The 15,139-nt window shown below is 45.8% G+C and overlaps 1 long non-coding RNA gene across 4 annotated transcripts in view; it reads left to right on the top strand.

Annotated features, from left to right (window-relative positions):
• The window catches only part of LOC120101670 (uncharacterized), a 95,268-nt gene that overhangs the window by 15,730 nt on the left and 64,399 nt on the right, over positions 1–15,139 (top strand). The window contains exon 4 of one of the 4 annotated variants that reach the window (XR_015684625.1): positions 11,666–12,022. The exons of the other annotated variants lie outside the window; for them this stretch is intronic. This is a non-coding gene — a long non-coding RNA (uncharacterized LOC120101670). Of the gene's footprint in view, positions 1–11,665; positions 12,023–15,139 lie in introns of those variants that run through there. 4 annotated transcript variants of the gene reach the window in all.

The following is a 15,139-nucleotide window of genomic DNA, read 5'->3' on the forward strand; positions in this document are numbered from 1 at the left end:
CTGGGTGTAGCTTGAGTATAGGAGACCTCGACCCCCCTCCCGCCTCCCCCCTACCACACACTGTGATACACTTCCTTCAACAAGGCCACATCTACTCCAACAAGGCCACATCTACTCCAACAAGGCCACATCTACTCCAACAAGGCCACATCTACTCCAACAAGGCCACCTTCTAATAGCGCCACTCCCCATGGGCCTATGGGGGCCATTTTATTCAACCACCAGAGCGGTGCATGCCTGTAACCCCAGCCTTAGCAGCTGTTGGATGCCGGTAAAGACTGGGGACACCTTTAGATAGCATTGGCCATTGAACCAAACTGATGAGCCCCACATCCAACAAGAGACCTTATCTAAAAACTTTTTTTTTTTATTAACTTGAGTATTTCTTATATACATTTCGAGTGTTATTCCCTTTCCCGGTTTCCGGGCAAACATCCCCCTCCCCCCTCCCCTTCCTTATGGGTGTTCCCCTCCCAACCCTCCCCCCATTGCCGCCCTCCCCCCATAGACTAGTTCACTGGGGGTTCAGTCTTAGCAGGACCCAGGGCTTCCCCTTCCACTGGTGCTCTTACTAGGGTATTCATTGCTACCTATGGGGTCAGAGTCCAGGGTCAGTCCATGTATAGTCTTTAGGTAGTGGCTTAGTCCCTGGAAGCTCTGGTTGCTTGGCATTGTTGTACTTTTGGGGTCTCGAGCCCCTTCAAGCTCTTCCAGTTCTTTCTCTGATTCCTTCAATAGGGGACCTATTCTCAGTTCAGTGGTTTGCTGCTGGCATTCGCCTCTATATTTGCTGTATTCTGGCCGTGTCTCTCAGGAGCGATCTACATCCGGCTCCTGTCGGTCTGCACTTCTTTGCTTCATCCATCTTGTCTAATTGGGTTGCTGTATATGTATGGGCCACATGTGGGGCAGGCTCTGAATGGGTGTTCCTTCAGTCTCTGTTTTAATCTTTGCCTCTCCCTTCCCTGCCAAGGGTATTCTTTTTCCTCATTTAAAGAAGGAGTGAAGCATTCACATTTTGATCATCCGTCTTGAGTTTCGTTTGTTCTAGGGATCTAGGGTAATTCAAGCATTTGGGCTAATAGCCACTTATCAATGAGTGCATACCATGTATGTCTTTCTGTGATTGGGTTAGCTCACTCAGGATGATATTCTCCAGTTCCAACCATTTGCCTACGAATTTCATAAACTCGTTGTTTTTGATAGCTGAGTAATATTCCATTGTGTAGATGTACCACATTTTCTGTATCCATTCCTCTGTTGAAGGGCATCTGGGTTCTTTCCATTTTCTGGCTATTATAAATAAGGCTGTGATGAACATAGTGGAGCACGTGTCTCTTTTATATGTTGAGGCATCTTTTGGGTATATGCCCAAGAGAGGTATAGCTGGATCCTCAGGCAGTTCAATGTCCAATTTTCTGAGGAACCTCCAGACTGATTTCCAGAATGGTTTTACCAGTCTGCAATCCCACCAACAATGGAGGAGTGTTCCTCTTTCTCCACATCCTCGCCAGCATCTGCTGTCACCTGAGTTTTTGATCTTAGCCAATCGCACTGGTGTGAGGTGAAATCTCAGGGTTGTTTTGATTTGCATTTCCCTTATGACTAAAGATGTTGAACATTTCTTTAGGTGTTTCTCAGCCATTCGGCATTCCTCAGCTGTGAAATCTTTGTTTAGCTCTGAACCCCATTTTTTAATAGGGTTATTTGTCTCCCTGCGGTCTAACTTCTTGAGTTCTTTGTATATTTTGGATATAAGGCCTCTATCTGTTGTAGGATTGGTAAAGATCTTTTCCCAATCTGTTGGTTGCCGTTTTGTCCTAACCACAGTGTCCTTTGCCTTACAGAAGCTTTGCAGTTTTATGAGATCCCATTTGTCGATTCTTGATCTTAGAGCATAAGCCATTGGTGTTTTGTTCAGGAAATTTTTTCCAGTGCCCATGTGTTCCAGATGCTTCCCTAGTTTTTCTTCTATTAGTTTGAGTGTGTCTGGTTTGATGTGGAGGTCCTTGATCCACTTGGACTTAAGCTTTGTACAGGGTGATAAGCATGGATCAATCTGCATTCTTCTACATGTTGCCCTCCAGTTGAACCAGCACCATTTGCTGAAAATGCTATCTTTTTTCCATTGGATGGTTTTGGCTCCTTTGTCAAAAATCAAGTGACCATAGGTGTGTGGGTTCATTTCTGGGTCTTCAATTCTATTCCATTGGTCTATCTGTCTGTCTCTGTACCAATACCATGCAGTTTTTATCACTATTGCTCTGTAATACTGCTTGAGATCAGGGATAGTGATTCCCCCTGAAGTCCTTTTATTGTTGAGGATAGCTTTAGCTATCCTGGGTTTTTTGTTATTCCAGATGAATTTGCAAATTGTTCTGTCTAACTCTTTGAAGAATTGGATTGGTATTTTGATGGGAATTGCATTGAATCTGTAGATTGCTTTTGGTAAAATGGCCATTTTTACTATATTAATCCTGCCAATCCATGAGCATGGGAGATCTTTCCATCTTCTGAGGTCTTCTTCAATTTCTTTCCTCAGTGTCTTGAAGTTCTTATTGTACAGATCTTTTACTTGCTTGGTTAAAGTCACACCGAGGTACTTTATATTATTTGGGTCTATTATGAAGGGTGTCGTTTCCCTAATTTCTTTCTCGGCTTGTTTCTCTTTTGTATAGAGGAAGGCAACTGATTTATTTGAGTTAATTTTATACCCAGCCACGTTGCTGAAGTTGTTTATCAGCTTTAGTAGTTCTCTGGTGGAACTTTTGGGATCACTTAAATATACTATCATGTCATCTGCAAATAGTGATATTTTGACCTCTTCTTTTCCGATCTGTATCCCCTTGATCTCCTTTTGTTGTCTGATTGCTCTGGCTAGAACTTCAAGAACTATATTGAATAAGTAGGGAGAGAGTGGGCAGCCTTGTCTAGTCCCTGATTTTAGTGGGATTGCTTCAAGTTTCTCTCCATTTAGTTTAATGTTAGCAACTGGTTTGCTGTATATGGCTTTTACTATGTTTAGGTATGGGCCTTGAATTCCTATTCTTTCCAGGACTTTTATCATGAAGGGGTGTTGAATTTTGTCAAATGCTTTCTCAGCATCTAATGAAATGATCATGTGGTTCTGTTCTTTCAGTTTGTTTATATAATGGATCACGTTGATGGTTTTCCGTATATTAAACCATCCCTGCATGCCTGGGATGAAGCCTACTTGATCATGGTGGATGATTGTTTTGATGTGCTCTTGAATTCGGTTTGCCAGAATTTTATTGAGTGTTTTTGCGTCGATATTCATAAGGGAAATTGGTCTGAAGTTCTCTTTCTTTGTTGTGTCTTTGTGTGGTTTAGGTATAAGAGTAATTGTGGCTTCGTAGAAGGAATTCGGTAGTGCTCCATCTGTTTCAATTTTGTGGAATAGTTTGGATAATATTGGTATGAGGTCTTCTATGAAGGTTTGATAGAATTCTGCACTAAACCCGTCTGGACCTGGGCTTTTGGTTGGGAGACCTTTAATGACTGCTTCTATTTCCTTAGGAGTTATGGGGTTGTTTAACTGGTTTATCTGTTCCTGATTTAACTTCGATACCTGGTATCTGTCTAGGAAATTGTCCATTTCCTGAAGATTTTCAAATTTTGTTGAATATAGGTTTTTATAGTAAGATCTGATGATTTTTTGAATTTCCTCCAAATCTGTAGTTATGTCTCCCTTTTCATTTCTGATTTTGTTAATTTGGACACACTCTCTGTGTCCTCTCGTTAGTCTGGCTAAGGGTTTATCTATCTTGTTGATTTTCTCAAAGAACCAACTTTTGGTTCTGTTGATTCTTTCTATGGTCCTTTTTGTTTCTACTTGGTTGATTTCAGCTCTGAGTTTGATTATTTCCTGCCTTCTACTCCTCCTGGGTGTATTTGCTTCTTTTTGTTCTAGAGCTTTTAGGTGTGCTGTCAAGCTGCTGACATATGCTCTTTCCTGTTTCTTTCTGCAGGCACTCAGCGCTATGAGTTTTCCTCTTAGCACAGCTTTCATTGTGTCCCATAAGTTTGAGTATGTTGTATCTTCATTTTCATTAAATTCTAAAAAGTTTTTAATTTCTTTCTTTATTTCTTCTTTGACCAGGTTATCATTGAGTAGAGCATTGTTCAATTTCCACGTATATGTGGGCATTCTTCCCTTATTGTTATTGAAGACCAGTTTTAGGCCGTGGTGGTCCGATAGCACGCATGGGATTATTTCTATCTTTCTGTACCTGTTGAGGCCCGTTTTTTGACCAATTATATGGTCAATTTTGGAGAAAGTACCATGAGGAGCTGAGAAGAAGGTATATCCTTTTGCTTTAGGATAGAATGTTCTATAAATATCCGTTAAGTCCATTTGGCTCATGACTTCTCTTAGTCTGTCTACATCACTGTTTAATTTCTGTTTCCATGATCTGTCCATTGATGAGAGTGGGGTGTTGAAATCTCCCACTGTTATTGTGTGAGGTGCAATGTGTGTTTTGAGCTTTAGTAAGGTTTCTTTTACGTATGTAGGTGCCCTTGTATTTGGGGCATAGATATTTAGGATTGAGAGTTCATCTTGGTTGATTTTTCCTTTGATGAATATGAAGTGTCCTTCCTTATCTTTTTTGATGACTTTTAGTTGGAAATTGATTTTATTTGATATTAGAATGGCTACTCCAGCTTGCTTCTTCTGACCATTTGCTTGGAAAGTTGTTTTCCAGCCTTTCACTCTGAGGTAGTGTCTGTCTTTGTCTCTGAGGTGTGTTTCCTGTAGGCAGCAGAATGCAGGGTCCTCGTTGCGTATCCAGTTTGTTAATCTATGTCTTTTTATTGGGGAGTTGAGGCCATTGATATTGAGAGATATTAAGGAATAGTGATTATTGCTTCCCGTTATATTTATATTTGGATGTGAGGTTATGTTTGTGTGCTTTCATTCTCTTTGTTTTGTTGCCAAGACGATTAGTTTCTTGCTTCTTCTAGGGTATAGCTTGCCTCCTTATGTTGGGCTTTACCATTTATTATCCTTTGTAGTGCTGGATTTGTAGAAAGATATTGTGTAAATTTGGTTTTGTCATGGAATATCTTGGTTTCTCCATCAATGTTAATTGAGAGTTTTGCTGGATACAGTAACCTGGGCTGGCATTTGTGTTCTCTTAGTGTCTGTATGACATCAGTCCAGGATCTTCTGGCCTTCATAGTTTCTGGCGAGAAGTCTGGTGTGATTCTGATAGGTCTCCCTTTATATGTTACTTGACCTTTTTCCCTTACTGCTTTTAATATTCTTTCTTTATTTTGTGAGTTTGGTGTTTTGACAATTATGTGACGGGAGGTGTTTCTTTTCTGGTCCAATCTATTTGGAGTTCTGTAGGCTTCTTGTATGCCTATGGGTATCTCTTTTTTTAGGTTAGGGAAGTTTTCTTCTATGATTTTGTTGAAGATATTTACTGGTCCTTTGAGCTGGGAGTCTTCACTCTCTTCTATACCTATTATCCTTAGGTTTGATCTTCTCATTGAGTCCTGGATTTCCTGTATGTTTTGGACCAGTAGTTTTTTCCGCTTTACATTATCTTTGACAGTTGAGTCAATGATTTCTATGGAATCTTCTGCTCCTGAGATTCTCTCTTCCATCTCTTGTATTCTGTTGGTGAAGCTTGTATCTACAGCTCCTTGTCTCTTCTTTTGGTTTTCTATATCCAGGGTTGTTTCCATGTGTTCTTTCTTGATTGCTTCTATTTCCATTTTTAATTCCTTCAACTGTTTGATTGTGTTTTCCTGGAATTCTTTCAGGGATTTTTGCGATTCCTCTCTGTAGGCTTTTACTTGTTTATTAATGTTTTCCTGTGCTTCCCTAAGTGTGTTCATGTCTTTCTTGAAGTCCTCCAGCATCATGATCAAATATGATTTTGAAACTAGATCTTGCTTTTCTGGTGTGTTTGGATATTCCATGTTTGTTTTGGTGGGAGAATTGGGCTCCGATGATGCCATGTAGTCTTGGTTTCTGTTGCTTGGGTTCCTGCGCTTGCCTCTCGCCATCAGATTATCTCTAGTGTTACTTTGTTCTGCTGTTTCTGACAGTGGCTAGACTGTCCTATAAGCCTGTGTGTCAGGAGCGCTGTAGACCTGTTTTCCTCTCTTTCAGTCAGTTATGGGGACAGAGTGTTCTGCTTTCGGGCGTGTAGTTTTTCCTCTCTACAGGTCTTCAGCTGTTCCTGTGGGCCTGTGTCTTGAGGTCACCAGGCAGCTTTCTTGCAGCAGAAAATTTGGTCTTACCTGTGGTCCCGAGGCTCAGGTTTGCTCGTGGGGTGCTGCCCAGGGGCTCTCTGCAGCGGCAGCAACCAGGAAGACCTGTGCCGCCCCTTCCGGGAGCTTCAGTGCACCAGGGTTCCAGATGGTCTTTGGCTTTTTCCTCTGGCGTCCGAGATGTGTGTGCAGGGAGCAGTCTCTTCTGGTTTCCCAGGCTTGTCCGCCTCTCTGAAGGTTTAGCTCTCCCTCCCACGGGATTTGGGTGCAGAGAACTGTTTATCCGGTCTGTTTCCTTCAGGGTCCGGCGGGGTCCTGCTGCTCCTGGGCCCTCCCCCACGGGAGCCCAGAGGCCTTATACAGTTTCCTCTTGGGCCAGGGATGTGGGCAGGGGTGAGCAGTGTTGGTGGTCTCTTCCGCTCTGCAGCCTCAGGAGTGCCCACCTGACCAGGGGGTTGGGTCTCTCTCTCACCGGGTCTGGGAGCAGAGAGCTGCTGCGGGCCGGGCTAAAAACGTTTTTAAAGAGGAACAAAACCTGACCTTGACCTTGAATCTCCACAGAAAACCCGTGCACACATGTACATGCACTCGCACACACGCTCGCACACATGCACTCGCACACACGCTCGCACACATGCACACACACACACGCGTGCGCACACACACACACACACGCGCGCGCACACACACACACACACACACACGCACACACACACACACACACACACACATGATACTTACAGAAGAAAGTATTTAGTAGGGCTCATAGTTCCAGAGGGCTAGAGTCCATGATGGCGGAGCAAAGGTATGGTGTGGACAACTTGCAGGGAGCGAGAAGTTTTGGAGTACCCAAGCCTAAACGGGATGTCTTCATCAAACTTCTTCCTTCAAGACTCAGGGGTCTTTGTGGAAGAGAAGATAGAAAAGAGGCAGAAAGGATGGAGGACACACAAGAAACAACGTCTTTCAGACACAGCAGGATGCACGCATAGGAACTCACAGAGACCGTGGCAGTGCAGTGACAGCCTGCACAGGTTCAAGTCAGACAGGGTGCCGGGCCTGAGGGGTGGAAGGGGACACAGGGTCCCCCCAGTAACCAAGAAACCACCTGCAGTTGAGGTCTACTCGCCAAGGAAAAACGAAGCATCGCCCAGGTGGGCGACGTGCCAAGAGTAGTTTGGCCAACGCAAAACAAACTCGGTGGCAGTTTCTATAGACACTTTTTCTTTTGTCTTGTTTTGCTCTGTTTGGGCTTTTGGGTTGTTTTGTTTGTGTGTTTTATTGGTAATTTTTTTTAACCTTCATTTTTGTTTTTTTTTTTTTGTTGTTGTTGTTGTTGTTGTTTCTTGGGCTTTTTTGTTTTTTTAAAGAGAAAGACAGGGTGTGGAGGTAGAGAGGTGGAACAGCGGGGAGGATCCTGGAGGAGTTGGGAGAGGGAAACTTAGAATGTAAAAAAAAAAAAAAAAAAAAAAATGAAAAAAATGTAATCTTAGGAAATGCAGACAAAGAAAACGCAGAATAACAACAAACCCACCTAACCATTACAGACTGTGGGAAAGTCAGCCCTGCTCAGTCTTCTGACCCTGAACAAAGGCTGCCTTTTCACTTACTCGAAACTTCTTTATTTGAATGCTGCTTTGTAATGCAGAATATAAATTTTATACTTCTTTTTCAAATGTATTCCTACACATTCTATTCTCTGATTGCTGCTAAAAAGAGTAGAACCATTTTCTCAAATTGCCTTTGTTGGTAGTATAGAGAAATAGTTGATTTTATATGTTGAATTTACATTCTACAGTCTTGATAAGCCATCGTTTTTAGTGACATTTTCATAGCTTTCTAGGTATAAGATCAAGTGCCCCGTCAATAAAGGCAGTCTTATTTTTTCTTCAGCCTGGATTCTTTTGTTTCTTTTTCTTGCCAAATCCCTTCCTAGAACATCCAACTCCGTGTTGAATAGACGCATCTATGGAAGGAATTATCCTCTTCTCCCTGTTCATCCAGGTGATGCTAGCTGTGGGCTTTGGTGCATGCCCTTTATTGGCAGGAGGTGTGTTCCCTTCTTGGTCCTCCCTCGACAACTGTTTTCCTTATAAAGAGGGACTGGATTTATGTATCCCATACGTTTTCTGTGTCTACTGGGATGACCGTGTGTTTTTACACATTTATCCCACTAAGATGTGTCTTATTAATTTCTGCATCTTATTTGTTTTGGGGGCAGCTTCTCCCAAGTCAAGCTCTTCATATCTTGATGCGTTAGATTCCTAGGATAAACCACAATCAAGTGTTAAGGGGATCTAAATCTCGTGTGCTGTTGCCAGATCCCTCTGCTATGGCTTTGTTGAAGAGTTTTACATCTGTACTAGTAAGATCTGTCAGCCTGTGGTTTCCTGTTTATGTCTTTACCTTTTGACACCATACTGAACTGCTTCCTGGGCTTGCAGGCTCATTCTCCTCTCTGTGCAAGGCTCCAGTCTTCAGAGTCAGTGCTCCCTCAGGAAGCCCTTCTCATATAGTCAAGTTCCAGAGACCGAGCTCCTGCGGTCTGTTGCTTGAGACCATGAGTGTTGGGGAGATGCTCTATGTAGTAAGTCCCTTCCAAACTCTCATAATCTGGAGCATCTCAGGGGCCTTCGATGGGACCTTCTCCATGAGAGCCCTTCCTCCTGGGACTCACATTTGAAAAGGTCAGGAAGATCATTAAATAGTGCCAAGTCAGTGAAAACTGACTCCATAGTCCTGAAGGGAGAGGCTTACATTACCCGTGGGCAAACCATTCTAAACCACTACCTGGAATTAGACGATTCTCAGTCAGGTCAGGGATGGGAGTAGGGAGTGGAGGACACAGATTGGCGGGGTCACTTTGGCCTTTACCAGTGAATTGGAGCCTTCAATCTCATAGCCAGACAACTTGACGTGAACCTGAGGGCAAATCTTCCTTAATGCAGCAAAGCTGAGTACAGCCCAACTATATGTTAACAGGAGATAAACAGTAAACTGTGCATTAGAGGAATATGAAAGAGTGTGAGAGCCTGATCACTAGCAGTAAAGATGTGCAAACGTGGCTCATGTTTCAGTGTAACAAAGCCCCTGATAAGGGCTGGAGGGCCAGAAGGACCACACCCTTCAGAGACTGAAGGAAAGGCCATCCACCTCCCCGCCTGGGGATCCAGCCCATACACACACAGCCACCAAAACCAGACAGCATTGCCGATGCCAAGAAGCACATGCTGACAGGAGCCTGATATAGTGTCTCCAGAGAGGCTCTGCCAGAGCATGACAGATATAGAGGCAAATGCTCACAGCCAACCATTGAACTGAGAATGGGGTCTCCAATGGATGAATTAGAGAAAGGATTGAAGGAGCTGAAGGGGCTTCCAACCCCATAGGAAAAAGAATACCTACCAACCATAGCTCCCAGGGACTAAACCACTACCCAAAGAGAACACATGGACAGACCCATGGCCTTAGCTGCATATGTAGCAGAGGATGGCCTTGTTGGACCCCGATGAGAGGAGAAGCCCTTGGTCCTGCCAAGGCTGGATGCCCCAGTGTAGGGGAATGTGAGGGCCGGGAGGGAAAAGGGATAACATTTGAAATGTAAATTTAAAAAAATCCGAAAATGATACACACAATTGCCTGTACCTGTACCAAGGCAAGAAAAAAAGGCTATAGGCAGAATATAAAGAAGGGAATGGGTGGAGAATGACGACATTTCAGATAGGAATGCTGGGATGGCAGTGGCAGAAAAGGAGACTGGAGAAATAGTCATGGGGTCTGAGGAGGTTTGGACAGTGAGGCTGGGCCGGGCTGGGCTGGGCTCTGTAACCTGCTGTTTCTTGCATCGTTTGCACAGTTTATATGTTCTTTCAAGTACAGAAAAAATGTTTTACACCTTAATTTTAGGTGATAATTCACAAGGGCCTGGGCCACAGCTCCCCCTCTCCCTTCAGATGAGGCAGCTTCATGTTAAAAACTGATTTAAGCAAACTCCCCACTACCACCCCACCCCACCCCCTGCCAAGAGCTAAGACAGCAAGAATGAGCCCCGGAGACTTACAGAGAGAAGCTCAGAGGAGAAAATGAACCAAGCAAGGCCTGCTGGGAAGCCACCGGAAAAGCCTCCTGAGAGAAGGACAACATGACCCAGATTGCTGCAGAAAAAAAGCAAAAACCCTACAATCCGACCATCCTGAGATCTATGTCCTCACAGGACAGAAGGGAGACAGCAGGGTGCTTTGGCAAGAAGATGGTAGAGCTGGAGACACAGCAGGTGTGAGGGGGTGTAGGGGAGATCTCTGCTCAGCTCAGAAAGACAACTTGTTTTCCGAGAAGCTCTGGTGCAGATGGATGAGGAGACGGCTGGTTTTATTTTTACCCCCACCCCCCGGGAGCAGGAGAGATAAGTTGTTGTGAGGATTGATGCATGTTGCCACCAGACTGACTTAAAGGGTTGGTTAGGTGGCAAACAGTATCTGACTCTATAGTCACTGGTCTCAAAACTTGGTCACCACTCGGCCTGCGTCATGGCCAGCTACCTACCTGTAACCGAGGCTGCAACTCAGCCCGGGGCTCCTGAGACCAGCACCTCCACTGACCCTGCCCTTGTCTGGCCTCTGCCTTTAGGTAGCAATATCACTGGGACATATAGCCCAGAGGAGGTAGTTGAATCACACACACACACACACACACACCCCACCCCACCCCCGACACGGCGACTTCTATCCAAAATTATTTGCTTATTCAGCCCATGCAGATGTGCAAGTGTGACAAAAAATGAAAATAGCCAGTAGCTGCTGCCTGCCCGCCATCTGCAGGAAGCTCGGGTCTGTGTGAGCATCATGGGCCTCTGTTCCAGCACAGCCTCCCAGCGCGTGGGGCCTGAGTACAGCTGGGTCTTCGAGCTAGGTGACTTGGACATAGGAATATACAGACCCCCTCAGCCACAACTCTGCCTTTTGTCACTAACTGAAGCTGTTTGGATCTGAGCTTCAAGTGACTCACCTTCCTTTGTCAACATCACCCAAGCCAGTGGCTCTGTTCTTATCTGTCTCTGATCAGCACATCTACGCCTGTCTGCTGCCCTTGGAATCCCCTCCCCTCCCTCCTCCCTTCCCCTCCTCTCCCCGCCCCTTTTATTCCCCCCTCCTCTCTCCCATCCCCTCTCCTCTTTTACTTTACATGTATGTGCGAATGCCTGCATGTACGTATCTGAGTCTGGTGCCTGTGGAGGCCAGAGGAAGGCTCAGGCTGACATCTCTCATCTATAGCATAGCTGTATGAAGGAAAAAACATGGAGTTAGAAAGTGCTAGCGAGCCTGAGTGGCAACAAATTGCGATGTTGGTGGAAGAGTAAAATGGTAGCGATGTGGACATTTTTGGCGGCCTCTTTAAAAAAACGTAACCATGCGGTTCCATCCAGGGAAGCAGATCGATGCCTTCTGGTCCGCCATCATCAGAGAAGCCGCCTCCCGCAGCAGATGCAGAGACCCACAGCCAGACACTACATGCTACCTCCATCAAATCCCTGCATGGCTCAGGGAACCCTGTGGAAGAGGAGGCAGGAAGAGTGTTAGAGGACTGGAGGGCACAAAGAAAACGAAGCCCTCGAAACCAACATGAGCAAAGCTCACAAGAACTCACAGAGACCAAGGAGGCATGCACAGGGCTGCCCGGGTTTGTGCCAGGCCCTCTGCGCGTACACGATGGCTTCAGTTTAGCGCTTGTATGCCTTACCTGAGCGGGAGAACAAGTGTGTCTTTGGTTCTTGTACCTCCTCTTGGGCTCTTCTGTCTGTTTTGTCCAATTAATGTGGTTATGTTTTTACCCTAATATCCCTTAGAAAACCATTTGTTTTCTAATGAGAGACAGAAAGGGAGTGGATTCAAATGGGAAGGGGGGGTGAACTAGGTCAATAGACGGAGGGTTAAAAGTTTTATTAGGATGTGAGTATAAAGATAAATAAATTAACATGCAGTAAATGGTAGGACCCCGTAACTACAGTCTGGAGGATTTATGCTAAGCAGATGAAAACTCTCACGTGCCCAGCACACACGAGTGTGTACAGTAGCTTCTTCTCACCAAGTCAACGTGGAAAGCACCCAGACGTCCCTCTGGCAACGATTCAGAGCACTTGGAGTGCAAACGCGTCACAGGTTCAGCAAAGCCCCTTCCTGTGGGGGAGAGATGGGATGAGCTGAGGCTGGGGAAATCCTAACTTAAATTTGACGCACGCTTTTGCAGTAACTATTTACAGGCGCACACAAAACTTCCGAGCTGGATGTGAGGATTTAAAAGACGAGGGAATGTGGGGTTTAAATTCTTTGCTTTTTCCGTCGAGAGGGTGGGGAAAAAACGGGGTTTAATGGCTGACAAACCTCACCACATTGCTGCGGCTACCTGCATAGTAGTACTTACCTTCATTCTGTGATGGGGAGAGTAAGGATTAGAATCGTTAGAATCTGTAGTGGTTTGAATATGCTTGACCCAAGGAGTGGCACTATTAGGAAGTATGGCCTTGTTAGAGGACGAGTGTCACTGTTGGGGTGAGCAATGAGACCCATGTGGGAGCCAGTCTTCTTTTAGCGACCTTCAGATGAAGACATAGAACTTGTGGCTCCTCCCGCACCATACCTGCCTGGATGCGGCATGTTCCCACCATGATGATAGTGGACTGAACCTCCAAACCTGTAAGCCAGCCCCAATTAAATGCTGTCCTTAAAAGAGTTGCCTTGGTCATGGTGTCTGCCCACAGCAATAGAACCATATCTAAGACAGAAGCGTTGTTGGAAAGCTGAGCAAAAGCTGAGCTGCTGCAGTGGCCCAGTGCTGCAGTGGCCTGGTGCACAAGGCATCCACAAGGTGGCGCTCACGACTAAAATTTTATTGCTCGCCCCCCTCCCACCTTTTTTCCCCCCTCCCGGAGCTGGGGACCGAACCCAGGGCCTTGCGCTTCCTAGGCAAGCGCTCTACCACTGAGCTAAATCCCAACCCCCCCTCCCACCTTTCTAAAATGAAGTAACACACCTCTTCACTGGAATAGTACAATTATTTAGCTACCTATTGAGAATATCCTCTAAAATGGAATCGATAACAATTGTAACCAGCATTTCATCAAGGAAAAAAATCAAAGCCAGGCATCTGTAATCTCGACATTTAGAGGATATGAGCAGAGGACTGCAGCAAGGTCCAGTCCAGCCTCAACTCTGTAAGGAGGCAGCCTGGAAAACAACAACAGCAGCAGCAACAGCAGCAGCAACAACAACAACAACACTTGTCAATATCTGGCCATGGTGGCCATGCCTGTACTCCCATTACTTGGGAGGCAGAGAGAGAGAGGGCTCTCCATGAGTTCCAGGCTAGCCAGAGCAACCTAGCAATAAGCAATTCCAAAACAACAGGAGGTTGGAGAGGATCCATAAGGCTGCTCTTCCAGACCCAGGTTCAAATCCCATCACCCACAGACTAACAACCACCGGTAACTCCAGTTCCAATGTCCCCTTCTGGCCTCTGAGGGCACCAGGCATACACATCCCTGCAGGCCCTCAGGAGAATGAACATCCACACAGAATAAAACAGAACAAAAGACGTGCTGGGGTAGGCAGGGAGGGGGCTCCTAAGTTCTTCAGATGAGAATTGGGTTTTCATTTCAACTGTAGACCCAACTACATGGAAATCTAAAATGCCATGGGCTGGCACACAGCTCCTGTGACAGGCAGCGCTGGGAGCCTTGCGTGTCCCCAGGGAGGTCTCCTCAGACGCTTGGGCCTGTGGTCTCAGTTCTTGTCAGTACTCCTCACTAAGAATTGGCTTTTGTCTTCAGATGGGTGGAGGCAGATCCAGATCTACCAACCTCACTCCCCACCCTCACGGTACCAACACCCCCACCCACCCCTACACACCTCCACCCAGAGCCCTTCTGCATTAGCAGGCCCTGGACATCCTGTCTGCTGTGGTCTGTCATGCAGCTCCCAACTGGCCAGGATCCTCAGCCAGATCTCTATAGCAACGGTTCTCAACCTTCCTCATGCTGCGACCCATTGACACAGTTCACGCTGTGGTGACCCCCAACCATAAAATTACTTTTGTTGCTGCTTCATAACTGTAATTTTGCTATGATGAATCATAATGTAAATATCTGATATGCAGGATATCTGTGAAAGGGTGTTCCCCATAACCACCATAGGGGCTACAACCCACAGGTTGATCACTACTGCTCTAGCACCCCCACTCTGCAGCAACCCTGCCATCTACCCCATGCTCCTCAGGCCTGCGGTGTTTGCTCTTTCTGGTTCACCTAGGGTTTGGTTAGAAGGTGGTAGAATGGGAGCTGCTTTCAATGCTACAGAGAAAGGGGATGAATCAGGACCCTGCGCTGAGCCAGAAAGGAGAGCAGGGGCTGCGCCTTCCCTCCCTCCTGTCCTTCCAGAGTCTGCCCTGGCTGAGAGTCCGTGCTTTATGGACTCTTTCTAGGAAGCTCATGGGCTCGAAACCTCTGAACTCACAGGGACAGGAGGCACAGTGTGGCGTTCCCTGCCATGGCCACAGCAGGCCACAGACCTGAGGTGTTCACAAGACACTTTTCTTCCAATTGCCCGTGAGCAAGTGGTAACAGTCAGGACAAATGTCCAATGAGGAGCAGGCAAGTGGCACTGAGGAGGGTGGCTTTTGGGAGAGTAGTTCTTGTTTGCTTTTCTCCGGTACTGCTGATGGATGCAGAGTCCCTTGCTCTCCAAGCGAATTTCCCCCCTAAGCTACCTAAGCCCTGTTTCCCTTTCACATGCCCTCCCCTAAAAACAGAAGAGTGGAGTTGTTTCTTTACTTGGAAATGGATTTGTTCATATTGTTTTGTGGGGACAGGGACACTCCATGTAGTCCGGGCTGGACTGGAGTACAC

The sequence above is a fragment of the Rattus norvegicus genome, chromosome 3 (assembly GCF_021556685.1).
Source record: "Rattus norvegicus strain SHRSP/BbbUtx chromosome 3, alternate assembly SHRSP_T2T, whole genome shotgun sequence".
Taxonomy (NCBI): Eukaryota; Metazoa; Chordata; class Mammalia; order Rodentia; family Muridae; genus Rattus; species Rattus norvegicus.